The 19792-nt window shown below is 37.5% G+C and overlaps 1 protein-coding gene across 2 annotated transcripts in view; it reads left to right on the top strand.

Moving 5' to 3' along the window:
- Positions 1–14601: 14601 nt before the first annotated feature.
- Positions 14602–19792, top strand: part of syt1a (synaptotagmin Ia) — a 251779-nt gene continuing 246588 nt past the window's right edge. The window contains exon 1 of one of the 2 annotated variants that reach the window (XM_038281328.1): positions 14602–14747. The gene's annotated coding sequence lies outside the window, so the exon portion shown is untranslated. The remainder of the gene's footprint in view (positions 14748–19792) is intronic. The other variant, XM_038281327.1, reaches the window with a different exon arrangement.

The raw sequence follows: 19792 nt of genomic DNA, 5'->3' as shown, positions 1-19792 counted from the left end.
GTATAAACAATGATATATATACATATTCCAGGAGATTACAACTTTTTAATGCTTTTTTGTACTATATACCCTCTTTTTATATTGTCTGTCATATTTTCATCTTTAATGGCATCTTGCTTTAACTCTCTGTACTCTATATAAGCCACTGGAGCCAGAATTTCCCTGAAAGAGTAATCCCAAGGGATAAATTTAGTCTATATAAAATAACTTAAGAATATAGCTGAAATGAGAATCATTTGGAACACCGAAAGCAGAAACTCAGAACCGGGAGGCTCTGCGGGTTCTGAACGGTGCTGCAGTTGCCCTGCAAAACGAAAAAAAGTTTTTAGATTTTGATTTCTCAAACAATAATAAACCGTCCCATTTACTCCAGTCAGTGCGGACCTTTCTGATCAAAGCAAAATGGATAAAATAAAGAAAATAACACAAAAATGTGTCTTCCGCTGTGTGCATGTCAGATTGCAGGGAGATCACAGAGCTCTTGGTCTTTGAGCAAGACCCTTAAAACCACACTGCTCCCTGTTGTGCAGATTGTGAATTTCTCCATTGTGACATCAATTAAGTTTAATTTCATCTTTTGAAGCCTATAATAATAAGTTGGATGAATAATTTTGGTTCCAACATATTTTCTGTCTTGGACTACTTCTTTCTGCATCTGTGGCACATTTTTACTTTATAAGGATATGTTTCTAAACGTTTTATTTTAAGGGACACTGATGCTTGATCAAAAATATACTGTACATGCTAATGTAAATATTAAATGTATTTATTACGTTATTGTCAAAGTGATTGTATGGGGAATTTGTTTTGGGGCAATTTTTGATTGAAGATTAGATTTTGAAGCAGAACAGCTGGTTTTGTTTGAGTACAGCTGGCGTGTACAGTGTCTCTCAGTCTCCGGTATCTGCCATCGAGCTTGTAAGAGGACATGCTATAAGAGCCCAAACTAAAACAAACTGTTTTTTTATGCATTTAATGTGGTATGGTTATGAGAAATAAAAAATGGAACTACTCTCTATTTTTCTAGATTTTTTTTATGTCATGAATGGGGAAAAAAAAGATTTTTTTTCTTTTTTTTTATTTGAAAAACAAATAAACAAATGATACATGGATTCAGAAGGTCACAGATTTCAGTGGTTATCTTTTGCTGTCCTGTTGAAGGAAATCTTGATTTCTGATCTTTGGCTAAAGTGCGGGAAGAGCAATTTACAAATATTTATTTTGCTGGGTGGATTGAAGGGAACAAACCACAGCATTATTGTTTTGCCTTTGAGGGCGACACAGCAGCTACAACATCTTCCCAATGACATGGATGAAAGATCTGAAAAACAGCAACAGGGACTATTTGTTTAAACCTTATATTCTTTAAGTGACTCTTTCTTTAAAGATGAATAAATAAATGTATTCATAAATAAATACATTTAAAAATGATTACTCAAGCTCGCTATACCTTTAGGATAATTTATATTCTTGTAGATTAGATAGAAAACTTTGAATCAATTTGTATGTATGATCTGGTGAACTGTAAAGTGCATTGAGATGACATGTGTTGTGAATTGGCGCTATATAAATAAACTGAATAGAATTGAATAGATAATAAATGATCAATGCTGCAGAAATTTACCTAATGACAACAACCCCCTAGATAAAAGAAATTGTTGGTTGCGTAAATTATCTATTAATACGACTTTGTGCATTTGCATTTAAACGAAGTATCTTAAAAGGTTAAGTTACTTTTAATTAGCTTTCACTTTTTTATTGTCCTTCACAAGCTCACCTTTGTTCTGGTTGCCTTGGTAATGCTGATTTCACTTACTAAATATAGAAACATTTGTAATTTCCACACTTCACCAAAGAATCACACACTTCCTTTTTTGTGTGGGTCTTTTTTTACAATGCACAAATGAATTATTCAAGCAATTTTAAGAGATGCAAAGTCAAACTTCAACTCTGATTTAAAAAAACAACTACAACAAAAGCCTAATAGTTACTGTTTCTTTGAAGAGACTGTAATTACATTAACATTTTTATGGTGAAATGTTTCCATGTTGATCTCAATCAAGTTTGTGGGTTGTTCCCATGTACAGTACCCAAGTACTGGGTAGATTTAAGTCACTTGATTATAGTGATTTAAGGCAGGGATAATATTGTTACTGAAGAATACTGATTATCAACCAGGGCACCTCTGAGGTGGAATTATCAATTCTTTTCAAGATGTGGAGGATTTTTGGTTCTCATTTTGGTTTTCAAGCTGCTGTTCTGCTGCTGTCATCCCAGGAACCTACAGCTGTGAGACTCCATTTGCACCACAGTCACATGACTGCCTGACTAAAAATAACCCTTTTCTCCAAGATGATACCCAGACTAAGAATAGGCTCACTGGAGGGAAGCAACATGATAGTAAATCATTAGCGAAACAAAGAGGAAGAATTAAGGGGCCTGAGCATTGAAATGATCAAATACTGTATCAGTAAAGCTGGTGAGAAAACTACTTGCTTGATTCAAGCTTTGCTCCATTGAGTATTCTTTTATTATGGAGATTATCTAAGGCGAGACACAGAGCAGGTGCTAGGATGTGCAGGTTAGGACCTTCACCAGGTGTAAGGAAGCCATTTGTTGCTTTGAATTTTCACTTAGATGCCTGTTGTCATGCTGTGATTTCATTCCCAGAGCAATAGTGAAGTCTCACTGCGGATCCATTTGAATTGAGAAAGCTTCCTGGAGGGGAAGCGAAACGTCTTCAAACCTTGGAAACCAAGTCAGGTGGATTGTTTTTTTAAAAAACTTTTACGGAATAGTGAAGTCATTTGAAAAATTGGAGAGATGGTTATTAAAACAGGTCAGCAGGGTGTAAATTCAAGGTGAGAAATATTTTTTTAATATAGTCAAATGATTTTCCTTTAGTGTTGTTGCACAGATCACAGTGGGCTGTAGTCGCTTTGATTTGGGTCATTTAGGATGTTTGTAGATTACCCTTTTTTAAAATTATAGTCAGATGCTACAAAATGGTTTGGTCCTACAGAGAAACACAGTGCAAACCACGGACACTGATTATGTTTAATTATGAAGTTCCACATTATTTTCACCCCTGTATCTGTGAACAAGACAAACCTGACCCTTTAAATATTTTTAAAAGTCTCAATATGATGCTTTCAAATTGTTTATTTAATTCAGTCAACAGAACCAAGACCCCAATGTACTCACTGACTGAGACTAACCAAGATACAAAAATCTCAATACTTTAATATTCCAGCTTATAATATGAATACAGTTTAATTATGTGAACTTCTAAGGATTGTAAAGATTGGACTCAAGTGTAAAGCAACAGAATTAGGCAGCTTATAACTGTGATAGAATTTCCCAAAGTTACGTTACAAATAGTAAACAAGATCACAAGAAAAAAATGCCGTCAAAGATCCGATTAAAATCAAACGTCACATACAGATTTTCATTAATCTTTAACTAAATGTACATCCTTAGCAATCCACTGTTTCTGAGATGGTTGAGCAGGAGCCTGCTTTACTACTTTGGCACAAATGAGATGCCAGCTGCTGTGCATCAGAACATGTTTAAATACAGTGACACAGGACTACATTTGAAAGGCTTACGGTGCATCATGTTAGAGCTATTTTACCTGCTTCTCATCCCTTTGTTTTGGTTTCACTATCATGCAGCTTTTCAGTGACGTGTCTTCAAGGTGGTCAGCTGTATAAGAAGATCCCTCAGTGTATAAAAGTCCTGATTTTTACCTTTTCTGATTTAAGGAAAATTATTGTCATTAGCGTTATGGTCTTCTAGAGAACTGTAGCCTACAGGATCATCAGTTTTATTTCCATCTTAAGGTTAAAGCATGGAATATCATTCTTTTTGTGTTTGAAAGGATTTGCCTTCTTTTTCATGCATCCTTTATGTTAGGATAATTATCATTCATGGTGTGATTTTATTACATCTTAATATTACCTACCTGTTGCGTGTCAGAACTCATGTTTTCCCCAGTAGTTTATCTAATTAGGCCAGTTCCTCTGTCTGGCTATATACAGTTATAATCTTAATTTTGTACGTGGCAAACATTTGGGAATGGAATGAGAGCGGTGTGATTCAGCAAAGAACAAAGTGTAATATTTTGATAAGGCTGGAGCCATGGATGTGTGGTCATCTGCAAACATGTATGATGTAAAATGTGATGATGTGGCAGACTGGAGTTGTATAAAATGCCTCTTTAACTGTTAATCGAGGCCACTTCCCGAGAAGTGAGCCCGGTTGGTAAGCAGCTGCCCCCTGTAACCCTAAGCAACTTCTCTGATCTGAGTAAGATTACAGTTTCTATCAAAATCTGTCATCATGTCTTCTGGTTATTTAATACATTATACATTATGAAGTGTTATTTAAATACTTTTTCCTGAGTGATCTCTTTTCAGGTAAACGAATTGGAGAGAGAAAGCTTCAAGGTGTAACCACAGAGCTTACCTTTGACATTTATATGCCTTTGATGTTATTTTATTAAGGCAAATGACCTTATATGTTCACCATAACCTGTCTGGATGCTGCACTAATGTGCTTCATTTTTAGAGGAAAAAATTCAGGTTCATTTTTTAAAAAAGACTGTCCTTTCGAGTAAACATGTTAGGTCCTGTTATCAAACACCTGGAAATCTCTGAGCTCCACCAGATAATAAATGATATTTTAGCAAATGATCAAACATTGAACAAATGGTCAACATTGAATCATATGATCACAGATCATGTATGTTGTGTGTGAATGTTATTGCTCGGCTGCTGATGGGAGCTTTTGGGCAATTCAGGTAGGGTGAGTTGGACCATTTGTTACACTGATGGGATAAATTGCCGCAGGGGGGTTTGTTGGTATCCTGATAACACATCAGAGGATGGGATAGATGGTTTCTAGAGGACTGTGGGGAAAAAAAAAAAGATCTAAGCCTTGGCCTAGTTTATTTATTGTGACATTAAGGCAGTTTGTCAGCATAGTGATAGATATTGTGTACTAATTCACAAATATCTACCAATTTTACACTAGTTGAAAAAGTATTAAACCAAACATTTCCTGCAGCCTGTCGAAGAAAAGTCTTTTAAAATAAAAAATGTTAATTATTTATTTTTGTGAGGGGCCGAGATGAAAAGCATGAGGAGTCACAGGAATTATTACAAAAATATATATATATTTTTTTTTACCCAAAAAAGAAACTTACAAAAAATACATGGGTTCAAGTTATAAAAGAGGCCAACCAAAAAGAGAAAATTTAACTCAAGCAAACTGTGCCCAAACTAACTGGCTGCATAAACAAACATAACTGACCTAACAAAGAAATGACACACAAGGGTAGAATATACACTGGCTAATCAGACCATTAACACAATAGGGGTAATTCAAACTAAACAAACAACCACAAATTGCAAACATTGGCAGTAAAAGTTAGGTTTGGCAAAAAAAAAACCCACAAATCTATATCTTAGAAAAATGAAAACACACCAACCGCAAACAAATCCTAAGTGAAAAATGCAAAAAATTAGAAAAGGAAAATTAAAATCCCCCCCCCTTAAGCAGCAGCTGATGGAATAGTCCAATTTCCCCTCCTGCATTTAGCAGATCTGAACCCCGGCTGCCATCTTTTATCTGGCCAATTTCCTAGGCACCATAGGTAAGAAACAGATTAGTGACAAAAACAGAAATATAAATAAGTGCAAACAAATACAGTGAACTAAATGTGCGCGCTTACAATTAGAACACATGCATTTGAACTAAGAATAAAGTTTTATTGCAAACTAAAGTATGTGTATGGATTAAATAAATAAAGGTGCATGTATAGTCCAGACTTAAGTTGTGGCCATGGGTTTGGCCAACACAATTTTAAACAGATTTTTTTCCCGATCTAAAATCCTGTCTAACTATCTAAAGTAGCCATGTTCATCACTAAACCGTACCCGGTGAATTACACAGAATTGTTCCTACGTTTTTTTTTTTTTTCCTTCTACTCTTGAGGTGTATTCGTCATAACGCCGGAATTTGGACACTGAAACGCTAGTCAAGTAGCTTTGACACAACATTTTGGCTCCTCGGCTCTCTGCTTGTTTATCTGCTCTGTTCTGAAGCTACAAGCTAAACAGCAGCTTGGCTTTATTTACTTTATGAGTTAGTAGTTAATTAGTTCTAAATTATTTTTATCTTTTTGTTTGGAGCGCCAGACCTCCAACATACAGATAAGATTCTAGGACGCCAGAATGCTCGGACGCCAGACCTCTCCACGCCGTCCCCTGTAGACTTTGTGTGTAAATCAATTCACTTCTATTCAGTTTGAATTCATTTTATTTCTATAGTGCCAATTCACAACATGTCATCTAAAGGCACTTTACAGTTCACCAGATCAGATTGATTCAAAGTTTTCTATCTAAGGAAAACCAGCTCATGGCATCGACTTATTGACTCGAAGGCAATCCCTCAAATCAGATTCTTTGATGCCCAAAATGTGTTTGGTGTGAACACACCAATATTCATTGCAGTTATTTTAGGGAAATGGAGCGTAGGCCATCTTTCTTGCATATCTAGGTTTTCCATAAATAGAAGCAAAGAAACAACATGATGAATAATCTCCCCATTTGCGAAACTGAGAACAAGAATTTACCATCTTGTGAAATGAGTCTTTTGTCTGGTTGGCTTTTTTTTTTTTTATAAGGGAAAATGTTTTCAAAACAATACTTTAAGCAGAGTTTAGCCCAGAGTTAAAGAGGATAATTTTGTAAGCTTAATGCACTTGCTATCAGTGGAATGTTGAGGGAGTTATAAGGTCCCAATTTGATTTTAATTTGGCCGGCTTATTTGTTGCCAATCTCATCAAAATTTTTGATTAAGTTCATTTCCAGTCACTTTCCTCAGTAGCAAAACCCAAATCCTGAAAGTAGTTTTTGGCAGCAAACTGTATAAATTATGCCCTGCTTTCTGCCAAGAGCTACTCTTGGAAACCTTTTGTTTACCCAAATCTTCACAACTTAGAGTGGCATTTCATTTGTGCCACTGTGTTGATTTCAGCAGTAAAGCACAGACTCAGGGCATTTCTTCCAATACTTCCCAGCTAAGCAGTGTCAATCTTGTTTTTTCTTCCTTAAAATGACATTGACGTTAAATTTCCTTGGGAATCTTGCTCATTTCTATGCACATTTTGTTTCTGCCCTTCTGTCCTGTCACCTCTTCGTGTTGCCCTATTCTGCCCTTTCTGCTCCTGAGAATTGTCATCTGCATCGGATCTTGCCTTTTCATTCAACTGTTAACATTCAGGCAAGCAGACAGTCACTCACTGTTTACCCATCAGGCTTTTTCTCCATAAGAGGATGCATGCTTGTAACAAGAGGCGCAAGTTTGAGCTTCATTATAATGCATAAGCATTAGCAATCCTCCACTTGTGCTTAGTGTGAGTGGGTGAGGGGAGAAGCAGGGAGGCGGATAGAGGGACGACAGAGAGGCACATGAGTGTCACATCATCCATCAGTCTGTCACACGCTGTCACCCAGCTTCTCCCAGAGATGCTCTCAATCTGTAAACAAGAGAGAGAAACCCCAGCTCTCCTGGGGCAGAGTATGGTCAGATAAACCTCTCTACTCTGAATCACAAAGTGGAGGATGGCAGATTTTACTAAAGGAAGGTTTGATCTACTCAACTAAATGTGGATGACGAAGGCCACCAAAAACAAACACTGCTTTTTGAGCTGTGTTTGCATCTGTCATTCTGAAGAAGTACACCGTATTTTTGCTGAGAAAAACAGATTTTATGTAAATGTTTTCCATGTTAAATTATGAAGACATTTTGATAAGTTCTACACTTAATAAAACTGTTTTCCACATGTTTAGAAAGCACAGGGATCGTTCAAGCTAAAAAAAAATGAAAATAGTTTATAGTGTGACAATGTCTTAACTTAATTTGGGTGAAACCAATAAGTAGGGGATACCTAGGCCTTTTTTGGAAGAAAGAAAAATTTATTGGGCCACAGGAGGCTTTCAATTACCTTCCAGTTTCACATGGTTAAAATTATGTTTTATGACTGTATTTGTTTATATCATAAACAAGGATCTTGTCCATGCAAGTGTTTTTTGGCAGCAGACAGCCCTGCACGATATTTATCTTTTAAAGTAATTTTATATAAAACTTTTTATAGTGTCCAAGTACAGGAGCAGGGAATGTTGCTTCAGGTTCCTACTATAATCTGCTCTAATCTTTCAATTTTAGTCTTACGCTCAATGGTGGAACTATCGGTAAGCAGAGTATGCAGTTGCTTAGGGGCCGCGTCTGACACCTGGTTGGCCCCCTATGCAATTGTGGACTAGGACGTCTCTTTCTAGATGTAATGGTGCGAAAAATTCCTCTTAAACCCACCTGATACTATGTTAACTGACTGGACAATATTTATACCCCAACATATGGCAGATTTCAACATGATGGTCAGCCGTTTAAACACGACACCAATAGCAAAGCAGACAGTGGTACTTTTAATTATTATGTTAATAACTGTGTATAGTCCATTAGACGGTTGGTAAAAAAAAATACCTTCATATATGTTTGAAACTGCATGAAAAATCTTAAAAGAACAATGTATTTGAGTATTTTATTTTTTACAATACGACTTGGAATTATAAGTAATCCAGAGCGTAGATTAAAATCGTTACGTACAATAGGGATGGGAATCGAAAACCGGTTCCTGTTCAGAACCGGTTCCGTATTTTCCGATTCCATGGCATCATTTGGCAGCTCGCTGAACGATTCTTTTTTCGATTCCCGCAGCACCAGAGCCTAGAGCGCCGGCTCTGGGGAGCACGACTTACGTCACGTTTTTTACGTAAGTTACGCAAGTTACGCAAGTTACGCAAGTTGGAAGAACTATTCGAGGAGGAAGACAACGAGCTGCGGTCACTTTGTGAATCAAAGCCCTGTCTTTCCTTAGCCCAGAGGGTAGACCAGGAAATCCAGCTCTATAAAAGCTTGCCCTCCATCCCCTGCAGGGATAGCGCCACACTGTGGTGGTGGAACAAGCAAGATACGCTGCCCTTGCTATCTGGACTGGCTGAAAACTACCTCTGTGTGCAGGCTTCCTCCACCCCATCTGAGAGGGTGTTCTCCACGGCTGGAGACACCATAAGCCCTGAAAGATCCTGTATCCTTCCAGAAAAAGCAGATATGCTCATCTTTCTGCAAAATAACTGTTAATTTTCCCAACTACTGTTTTATAATTAGTATTTTTTGTTATTTAAAATAGGTTATTATCCCATCATTTGTTATTAGACATTGTTGGTTATTAAGTTTGTTCTTGTATTCATTTTTCATTTAAACACAGATGTTACTCCAGTTTCACATTTCCTGTGGACATCTTGATCTTGTTGAGTTTGTAAGATTGTGCAATAGTTAAGTAAACAAAGTTGATGCTGATAATCAAACTGTTTGTTCTCCTTTTTCCCCCAAATTGGAATCGAAAAAAGAATCGATAAAGAATCGAATCGTTTCATAGAATCGAAAAGGGAATCGGAATCGTGAAAATCTTTTCAATTCCCAACCCTAACGTACAATGTGTTAGCGACGATGGATACCAAAAAGAGGTACTAAAGCAGATACCAGAAAAAAGAAAAGAAAAGAAAAGCTGCTGGAAGAATGGAAAAAACTTCCCAAAATGAACATGTTCTTTCAAAGAACCGAAGAGGGAGAGGTGGACGTTGCTGCTACAGCACATGTACTTCATATGCACACCCAGTTAATGTTGCTTATGGGCCTATTGTTTTGTCGTTATGCCATTGGTTACTCTCCAACTTTGCCTGTGTTACCATTAGCCTCCAATACCTTTACAACCTAACAGGAGTAATGGGTAAGAGTATCTGGTTAATTTTGATGCTATACTATTAGGTAGCCGACTGAGCCATCAGCGGATTAAACTGTTTGGTTTGAGCTGTTCATCTGGGAAGTGCAGAGTTAGTGATGAGGAGACCGACATAACACTATTGGGTTTTCTATGTCTCGAAAATTATATTTAGACCAATATTGTTAGCTTGCATCATCTGGGAGATTTACTACTAAGATGTACCAGATACATAAGGTTGGCTGAATGTTAAAGATTGTTCTGAAACATTAGCATCATGATGTTAGTTTGCATATGGCACCATTTGGCATTCGTACTCTTAACAATGCTGGAAGTTTGCCTCAAAAAGAAAAATGAAACTAGGTAGGATTAATTTGCGGCTTCAGTAAAGTGCTCTCTATGCAGATTGTTGATCATAATTGAAGTGAAATAGTTTTAGATCAGGGTTTAAAAGAGCAAAATTTTTATTTATTTTTTTTGCAGAAATAACATAGTGAAACGGTAAAAAGAAAAAAAAGAAGCTACTGTTCAAAAACATCATCTTAAATCATTCTGAATCGGTAAAAAGCAAAATCTTTCTAACAAATACAGGGGATTAAATAATTGCATTTTTTTTTATTTTTTTTAGATGCATTAAAAGAATAAATACTTTTTTTGCATGCATTATTCTCCAATGCACCAGCCAAATGATGTTAGTCCTCAGATTAAAAGAATGCAGTTGCACTGTAAAAGAAAAGTTAAGTAAAAACCAAAACAAAAATAAAAGAAATCAAGCTGTGTTTATGTATGCCCTGTATATACTAATATTGATAAAGCTGAACTGTATTTGGTTAAGGCAAAAGGGCAATATGTGCATTTTTTAAAATTACATATATTGGGAACATGGCAACATTTACTACGGTAAGAAGGGCTTTGCATTAACTGCAAGATGGTTAGAGCTTGAAACATCTTGTATTATTTCAATGAGAATCATTTTGCTTTAAATAAATTGGGCATTCTTGTGCCAATTATTATTCTGCAATGTCTAATTCTACCTTTTGAATGATAACATTGAATAAGATACATTTTTTTACAGCATTTAACATGTTTCATTTATTGCAATTATTCTTTCAATCATTAATCAACACTAGATCCAGAACCAAGCTGTAGTCTTAAACTCACTGACTCAGCCAAGATGTAATCAGCTATCTGCTGCATGTCGGAAGATGGGGGAGGGAACTTACTCAGTCCTTTATTGGCCCTCTAATTATTTCTCACATCACATGATTAATATTGTCACTTTGATTTAGTTCTGAGCTCCTTAGATGAAAGAGTCTGTGACAGAGGACACTGCTTCTACAGCAATAGGTCGGGGATGTTTCCTGCCTGATCATTTCTGGGCCGGTGAGACACCTCCATCCTCTAGAGTGAGAAGGCTTTGAGTCAGGATGCTGGAGTCCAGCCTGCTGGCTTGTGGAGACTAGGTCTGCAACTGTGGCCAGGTTTTTTCCTAAGCAGAAACTGGTAGTAGGATGCCGCTGGTGTTTAAGCTGCAGTCAGAGTGCCAGTGGATCCCCTCCAGAACTAACAAGCCTGTTTATTTCAAGAAAAGCCCCCACAAAAGCCAATACTCAATATGCAGCTCAGAGCCACAGATGTGGATCAGAACATGCAAAGAGGAAAGGTCTCTAGTGGATTTTGAGTTAACCTTCAGAAATGTGCTTTTGATGAAAGGGAATCTGAGATAAACTGCGTTTTAATCAAGGAATACTTTGTGAAAATGTGTCTGAAAATGTTCAACCAATTGTAGATATTAAAGTGTAATAATGTTTGTAATTTACAAGCTGCAAGTTGAGTGTGTTAAAACAGCTCCAGAGCAGTTCATTAAATGTGATCTTCATTAGAAAATGGAACATGCTGTTTTATTTGCATACGCTAATATCATGAACCTCACTGTTATTGCCTTCTGATGAAGCTCAGGTAATTTGGTTAAAACCTTAACTTCCATTAAATTATTATCTCCATTACAAGGTAATCTGTAAACTGTTTTAGTTTAATAACAAAAACCCAAATTCCTATTTTGCATTTTAATGTGATATTTGGACTTTAATGTAATTCTTTTGTAGCTTACAAAGGGATTAAATCTAAACCCACACTAATTTAAGTTACCATTATTTTTCTGTCTTTTGTACATATAATATAAGGGGGCTATTTGTCAAAGTAAGAAGAGCAAAATCTTAGTTTTGCATTTCTTAGATATTAAGAAGCAATGTTCCCAAGGTAAGGACTTCTGACTCAAAATGGATTTCAGATTAAAAAGTTAAACTCATTAATCAATTAGAAATAAAAAATAAAACTGGTGTGATGTTTTAATTTGAGCATACTTATTCAGATTCCACACCAGGTCTCAGATTGTTTATGCACGCTTCTTTCTGTGTGAAATTAAAATGCATCGGAATAAAATCATTCTGGCTTTGAGATTCAGAAATTTATACTAGAGAAAACATATTTAGCATTGATTGATTTTAACAAATTTAATTTTGTTTCATGTTTAACTGTTACACTTTTAGTTTTGATATGAGAGAAGATATGAGGAGAGGAAATGAGAGAGAACAATTGCATAAAAATTCTGTATGTTTTCGTAGGTGTTTCAATGCAAAAGATTATGTAAACCATAAAGCTGAAAAACTGCCAGGATGGAAATTAGATTATTGAGAAATCAGGATTTTTTCAGAAGGATAAATCATGGCATGTAACAATAATAGTTTATGTTTTTCATTGGTTGCTTTGTAAAGGAGCAAAGAACTGATAAGAATGATATTGAAAGGTGAAAAAATTGTTTTTTTTCCTCTCAGAAAAGTATCCCATGATGGGTTTGACTGGGTATGTGGAGATGCTGCAGCCAGCGTTGCTGTTGCTGCTAATGTAGGGCTTCATCTTTATGGTGATTATTGGGCTTTAAAAAGTACAGGTCTGCAGATACAACTCCGGTCTGACAAATGGATTCCTCAAAGAGAATGATATGTCTAATTTGTTCATTTCAAGTTTAGTCTATGTTACAAATGGGAAGTTTGATTGAAACAAGATCAGGTGAGGTGGGATTAAATATAGCTATTGTTTCTACGTATGACCTATTTTTAGTCTGAGTTGAAGAAATATCAGATTAACACGAACTTTAAAAAGTTTTCTAGCTGCAGGCAATGATAATAGTATTATATCGAAAATATGGGGAAGCTAAGAGCTAATATTAAGATTGATGCATTTAAATATGGGCATGGTCTTGGCTGTGATTGACAAATGGACTGACAGCAGCAATGGCAATTTAGCGATCAGGAGCTTTTTGCAAAGAAGCAGCAGTGTCTGGCGGAAGATGGGGGGGTTCTGGCTCTAGAGATCCCTCGATGACTGGATATTTCATTCATGAATTACAGGATTATCCTAATAGCGTGAATGAGAACATTAAAGTTGGAAGAACTCTTGTCTGAACTAATAAATCTTACTAAAGTCCACAAGAGAAGGCAAAAGTTGTGAAAACTCAAAAATCTCTTGCATCATGTTGCATTAATTTTTTGTTTTTTGTTTTCACATGTATGCGGGAGAGAAATATGCTTTAAAACCCCATAGCCATACATGTGGGAAAAAGTTTTGAGTGTCAAGATCAATCTTTTGTTTTGTATATAAATACATGCTACAGCTTAATTTGTTTATTTGTAAAAAGGAAAAAAAAATGAAGCAATATAGTATTTTTTTCCTTCCACTTTATAATTGGAATCTACATTTTATTTTTATGTGCAGTTTAAAAAAATTATGAAAAGAAATCTGTAGAAGAAAGCATGTTCTATTTAGATTGTTTCTTACACATTTTTTCATTGCTTTTAAAACACTGGCTTCCTTTTTGTACTAGCTGCACTCAAGGAATATATATCTGCCCTTTACCATTAAACAAAGAGCTTCAGTTTGTCCAAGAGTAAATGCATATACTGAATAATTTTATTTTGCATGTTAGGACCTGTATCGTAATAGTAATTCTCATTGGTCTGCCCTGATATTGAGGTCAGCATGTCTTGAAACAGACTGAAGAGATCAGGTGTGTGTCAGATGTTGCCTTTTTAAGATGGGGCTGAGCTTTCCCTGGGGAAATCAGCTTAGCTTCATGTTGATGTAGATCTTATAAGAAGCTGTTTGCCTGAATCTCTGTTTTGTATTAATTCTAGTGCAAAGGCAGGTAGTCATTTACTTTGGACTGATATATATATACAATTACACAATGCAGCACACTAAAAGATCCCACCAAGGAAAGCCTTTTTTTTTCTTAATGAAAATGTCCGTCATAGTGAATCGTCTCAACCAGAGAAAGATAAACCATACATGGTAAAATGTTGAAGGGTCATTTTAGGTTACACGACATTGCCCACCACAGTTTGGCGTCTCCTGCCTACCGAGCCAATCACAGACAAGGACTCTGTGATGCAGTTCACCTCTTACTGGAGGGATTCCGAGGAACTGCTGCGTGACGATGCTTGAGCTTAAACAGCTCAGCCTCTCCTGACACTCTCACCTCCTCATCACCCCCACCTTTAGTTTTTTTTCCTTGTTTTATTCTCCAAGCTGTGCCAGAGGTGTCCCAGCTGTGAATGTGTCTGAACAGGATGAAAATGTAGGACTGTCCACACGGCTTCCTCCAGTCTGGGTATACAGGCAGCAGACAGTCATCAACCAGCTCTCCTCATCTCCGAGTTAGGCTCCACCTCTCACTTTCCCTCCCAGCTCTCTCTCCATCTTCCACTCAGCATCCCACATACACACAGCATACACACAGTTTTATACACACACCCTCTCTCCCAGACTCCCCAATCCATACGAGCGCGCCTTCTGATCAGGGCCAGCAGCTTTGGAGCTGAAGGTGTGCAGCTGTTGCCAGGTAGGAAAACACATTATTTTACAGCTTACCCTGGAAGTTAAATAGTAAAGTGTTTTTCTTAGTACATATTAGGTAATTTGTTTGCTGGTATTGATGGTACATCACTAGAGCTACTATTTACTCCAACTCCCTGTCGTTCTTCTTGACACCATATTTGGCGCCTGTTTTTGCACTTTGTTTTTGGTTCCTGTATGCGCTCAGGGGCTGCTGGAGGTAAAGGGTGGAGTGCAACAGCTGATAGCCACGCTGCCTGATATAAAACACGTTTCTAGTTGTGAAGAGAGTCTACGATGAGTATGTGTGGGCAGATGAAAGGAAGAGGGGAGGGGATGTCAGAAGGAAGAGGAGCAGCTGTTTTCATCCTATAGAAGCGAATCTCCTCGTTTGTTCTTTGTCCATCTGATAGTCTGAGATCAGAGCTCTGGCATTTTCGTTTTCTCCTACCTCCATCATTTAGTTGTGATGGGTTTATCTTGAGACGGAAGAGAAAGTGGCAAGCTGTTGATTCGGAAATGAGCTGTAGTGCCATATGACAAGCATGAAGATTTTCCTCTTGCAACAGTTTGTGCCTAATTATACATCTCACTTTATTTTTGCTCCCTTTTGTCCCGGAAGCCGATAAGACTGAAATGCCAATTTGTTTTAACTGGTTACCGAGGATCTCTGCTGTTGTTGTGATTGGTGGGAACCCCCCTTGCTGTAAAGGAGGCTTATCACCTCCCACAGGTTTTAGTGATGGAGCGCCGATTGGCTGTTGCACAGTGCACATGGAGCGGGTCTCTCCAGAGTCTGTACAAACAACGTCAAGCAAATCCATGGTGACTGCTGTGCATGCTCTACTGGGAATTGTTAAAAGCAGATGGCCTATCGCCCTCTTCTCCCAGATTACCTGATAACTCATAAAGCGTGATCAGATGGTGTTGGGGGAGTGGGTTGGGTTGCTTTAGTAGCTGCATAACCTGCTGCTTTGAATACATTTTGCAGGAGGCTCCGATGTGTCACACTGTTACCAGGTGACTGAAAGCGTGTCAGCAAGGCAACACTGTGTGCTTCCACTAACCATGTCTAAATGACTCTTGGTTTGCTTCTCTAGGTAGAAATTGTGTTTGATCCCCTATAAATGGCAAACAAGCCTATGTCCTAGAATTATCTGTGGTGCTGTTGAAGTTTAGCACCTCCTTTGACCATAGAAAGTTTCTACTCAATTTTCTCTGGTTCCTGCTACAGTCTTCACCATATGTCTTTAGGAATGTATCTGACCAACACAAAGTGGCAAATGACACATGCTTTTTTAAATGAATGACATGAATTTATTATAAAATCATGACATTATTTGAAAACGGAAGACAGAGGATCTCAAAATAACGTAGTGTAGCAGCACAAACCAGAAAGCTACAGTAAGGAAGAATTGTTTAAATGCGAGCTTTTTATATTTTAAAGGTTTGAGTAAAAAATTCAAAAGCTGCTTCTGTGAACTAAAAATCCCAAAAAGGTTTTATTAAAACACTAAATAAAATATTTGCATATCACCACAAAAACTTTCATGGTTGCTAATTAATTAGACTGCATAGATAAAAGGCTTAAACTAACACAAAATAAAGAGCTACGAGGGAACCATACGAGGTAGCTCCTCCAAATTAATATACAATTATGTTTTCTTTTTCCTTCATTTTATTATAAGATTGTAACCTTTTATCACTCGGCATCTTTAGACTGGATAACACTTATTCTTGCAATCCAAAACACTGTTACAAAGATAGTAAAATTTGTTTAAGCATTTTTATTTTTTTATGTTATTTTTTATTAGGGACATGAAAGCTGGTCTGAGTTAGTGGGAAATTGGATTGAGCTAAACATTGGGCTTTTTTGAAAGAAAACCAGCAAAAAACTTAAGTCTTTAGTAAAGATTTAATATCATCCAATCTTTATGATGTTGGCCTCACCCAGAGGCGGTTCCAAGGATTAGGTTGTTATTGAAAAAAAATGAAAAACAAGCTGGTCTATTAAGAAACGGAGTCAGTCACAATGTTCTATAAGCAACATTGCAAACAGCTTTTTCATCGCAACAACTCAGCTTCTCCCTTCCTAAGCATGTTTCTCACCAAATCTGAAATAAAACACTTTCAATACACCAAACACCTTTGGTTCACTGACTACTACTTAGCATTAAAAAAAGAAAAAAAAGAAGAAATTGCTAAAGCTTGCTTATTTTTATAATGTAAAACCTGGTGAAGATATAGCCTAATATATTTGCTAGTGTTAGTTCTGCAAATAATAGACTCAGGGGAGCCAAATAGAAATGCGCACCACATTATTAGAAGTGTATATATATCAGGAAGGAGGTAACTCAGGCAGCCACTCAGCCGTAACCAGGGGTGCTGGGATGTTTTATCAGGCTTGTTTGGGGGCTGTTAATGGGAATTTTTTTTATTTTATTTTTTTTCAGATGCAACTGATTTATTTTCATTAGTGAGGCAAAAGTACAGAAGTGCTTGTTGTGGAACACAACATTTTTTTTATAATTAAAGTTTTTTATTTTGTTTTATGAACATGTAACAAAAACAACAAACAAAAACAAAAAACAAAACCAGTCAGGTAAACATTGTTGATTGTAAGGCCGCATTCACATCCATCACACATTGCCCTGGTTCCCACTCAATTAAATACAGACTGGACACCTAATTAAGTCCCGCTTAGCTTGACCGATCCTGGTCTTGTCCAGGTTCAGTTCAAAATTTGGTACTCCTTAATTTAATATGTTTAATGGGTATTTTTTAACTCAAAATTTCAAGCATAATGGTTACAGTGATAACTTTTTTTCATGAGAAATACAAAATGAACTTTAACCGAAAAACCAAAAACCATCTGGCTGAAAGGGTATCTGCCAGATTTACATTGAATTTATCTAAAGACCCTCAATTATGAAGACTTAATCAGAGGATGGAGGAGTAAAAAAACATCATTGCATTATAAGACAGAGGAGCGTGTTTTCTCTACTGGACAGCAATATAAAATGGAGGATATAAATAGAAGTGTGTTATGGTTTGACCTTGTGTGGCCATTTGGTGGTGGGTGTCTGAGCTTGGACAGTAATGCTGCCATCATTGAACACGAGTCTGGCTGGTTCATAAATCATGATTTGTTTTCCATCTTTGGACTGTCCTCTATAAGGACGTTCGTTCCTGTAATATTGAATTCATTTTCTTTAACCTTACTTTAATCAGTATCGTCATTGAATTTGTAGAAAAATCAGTTGATAAGACGGCATTAATGGATGACACTGGTACCCTTTCTCATTGTATTATGCAACATTTTGCGAAATATGATGTTCAGGTGATAAATGTTTCACTGTAGGTCTTATTTTCTACATGTCTTAAACCGGTTCAGTGAGTGTACATTTAAACTGAATAATTAAATATCTAGGACAAAAGAAGACAAAAAAAAACTCTTATCTTTCCCCTCATCATGCCCTGTGGTGGCGCTCAAGGGCCATGTTGTAGGGAGCCCTTTATGAGGGGCCATCCTGGCGCTATGGAAAGCAAAGCTTTTGCTCGGCATTGACTTGGTTCTATTGAGTCCTTCAAGCCAAGACCAACAGCATGAGTTCACTGCAGAGTGTGAAGCAGCAAGGATAAAGATCAAGCTCCTTGAAGTCTGAATGTTTCCCTATTGGAAAAATATGACTTACCCCATTAAGGTCGGGCAAGAGTTGCTGCCTCAGGTGGAGAAGTCCAGATATCTTAATGGTCCTGTTAAGTGAGGGGAAGATGAAAAGGAATATCAGTAGACATACAGTAGTAGCTATTAAAAATTTCCCCACTTTCCTTGATGGCTCCTTGGGTGGTTTTTGTCTGGTCCCCTTGAATTCTTTTTTAATCATAAATATTTGTACTAAAATATTCTTTCTGTCATGATTTGCGGACATTAAGATCTAAAGAGAAGTGTCATCTCCTGGTCAGATCCTGTAATTCAGTGAAAGGGTGGAGTGAAGAAAATATGCAAGATGGTAAATGGTAAATGGCATGTACTTATATAGCGCCTTTTTTCAAGTCAGGTAACTTGACCAAAGCGCTTTACAATACATTCATTCACCCATTCACGCACACACTAACACACTGATGGTGGCAAGCTACATTGTAGCCACAGCTGCCCTGGGGCTCACTGACAGAAGCGAGGCTGCCGTACACTGGCTCCACTGGGCCCTCTGACCACCATCAGTAGACAATGCAGGTGAAGTGTCTTGCCCAAGGACACAACGACAATGAAAGTCGGAGCTGGGGCTTGAACCGCCAATCCTTCGATTTCAGGGCAAACTCCTACATCCAACGCCTCTGTCGCAAGAGGGGGTCACTGCAGTGACTGGAAGTTGGAGGGCATTTCCCTGGGAGTTGGAGGGAAATGGGCTGCCATTCGGCTGCCGTTTGATTGAAAGGGCCATTTTGAATGAAAGCAAAAGGCAAAGCTCTTCATATACAAGTCAGTCTATGTTCCTACCCTCACTTATGGTTGTGAAATCTAGATCTACAAGAATGGGACCCTGGATACAAGTGGCTGAAATGGGCTTTTGACGGGGTGGCTGGGCACGTCTTCAGAGATGGGTTGAGGAGTTCTGTCAGCTGGGAGAGGCACAGATGGGGGTTGCTTCTCCTCCATATAGAGAGAAGTCCCCCTGGATGCCTCCAAGCCAGGTGCTCAAAGCACGTCCCTTGAGGAAGAGGACCGTGGACGGCCCAGAACATGTTGGGAACTGGGAAGAGGGACGTCTGGGAGTCTCTGCTGAGGCTGCTGCCACTGTTCCGAATAGGTGAAAGAGTATAACAAAGAAGATCTGTCAAAAACTTGTCGTCCCTGTTTGATTTTTAAAAAAAAAATTTTACAGGGGATTTTGTAATAAAGAAAACAAAAAAACACAGGGTCAGTATTTTGATTATAGATTTGATTTTATGCATAACCTCCACCACAACACAAAATGAAATCACCAAAAGATTTCTTCTAGCTGTTTCCACAGTCCTGTCACATTATTTTGTTAAACTTGTCCTACTCTG

This window comes from Cyprinodon tularosa, unplaced genomic scaffold (assembly GCF_016077235.1).
Source record: "Cyprinodon tularosa strain WSP-4 unplaced genomic scaffold, ASM1607723v1 ctg17, whole genome shotgun sequence".
Lineage (NCBI taxonomy): Eukaryota > Metazoa > Chordata > Actinopteri > Cyprinodontiformes > Cyprinodontidae > Cyprinodon > Cyprinodon tularosa.
The sequence above is the reverse complement of the archived record's forward strand: the minus strand, read 5'-3'. Positions and strand labels throughout refer to the sequence as shown.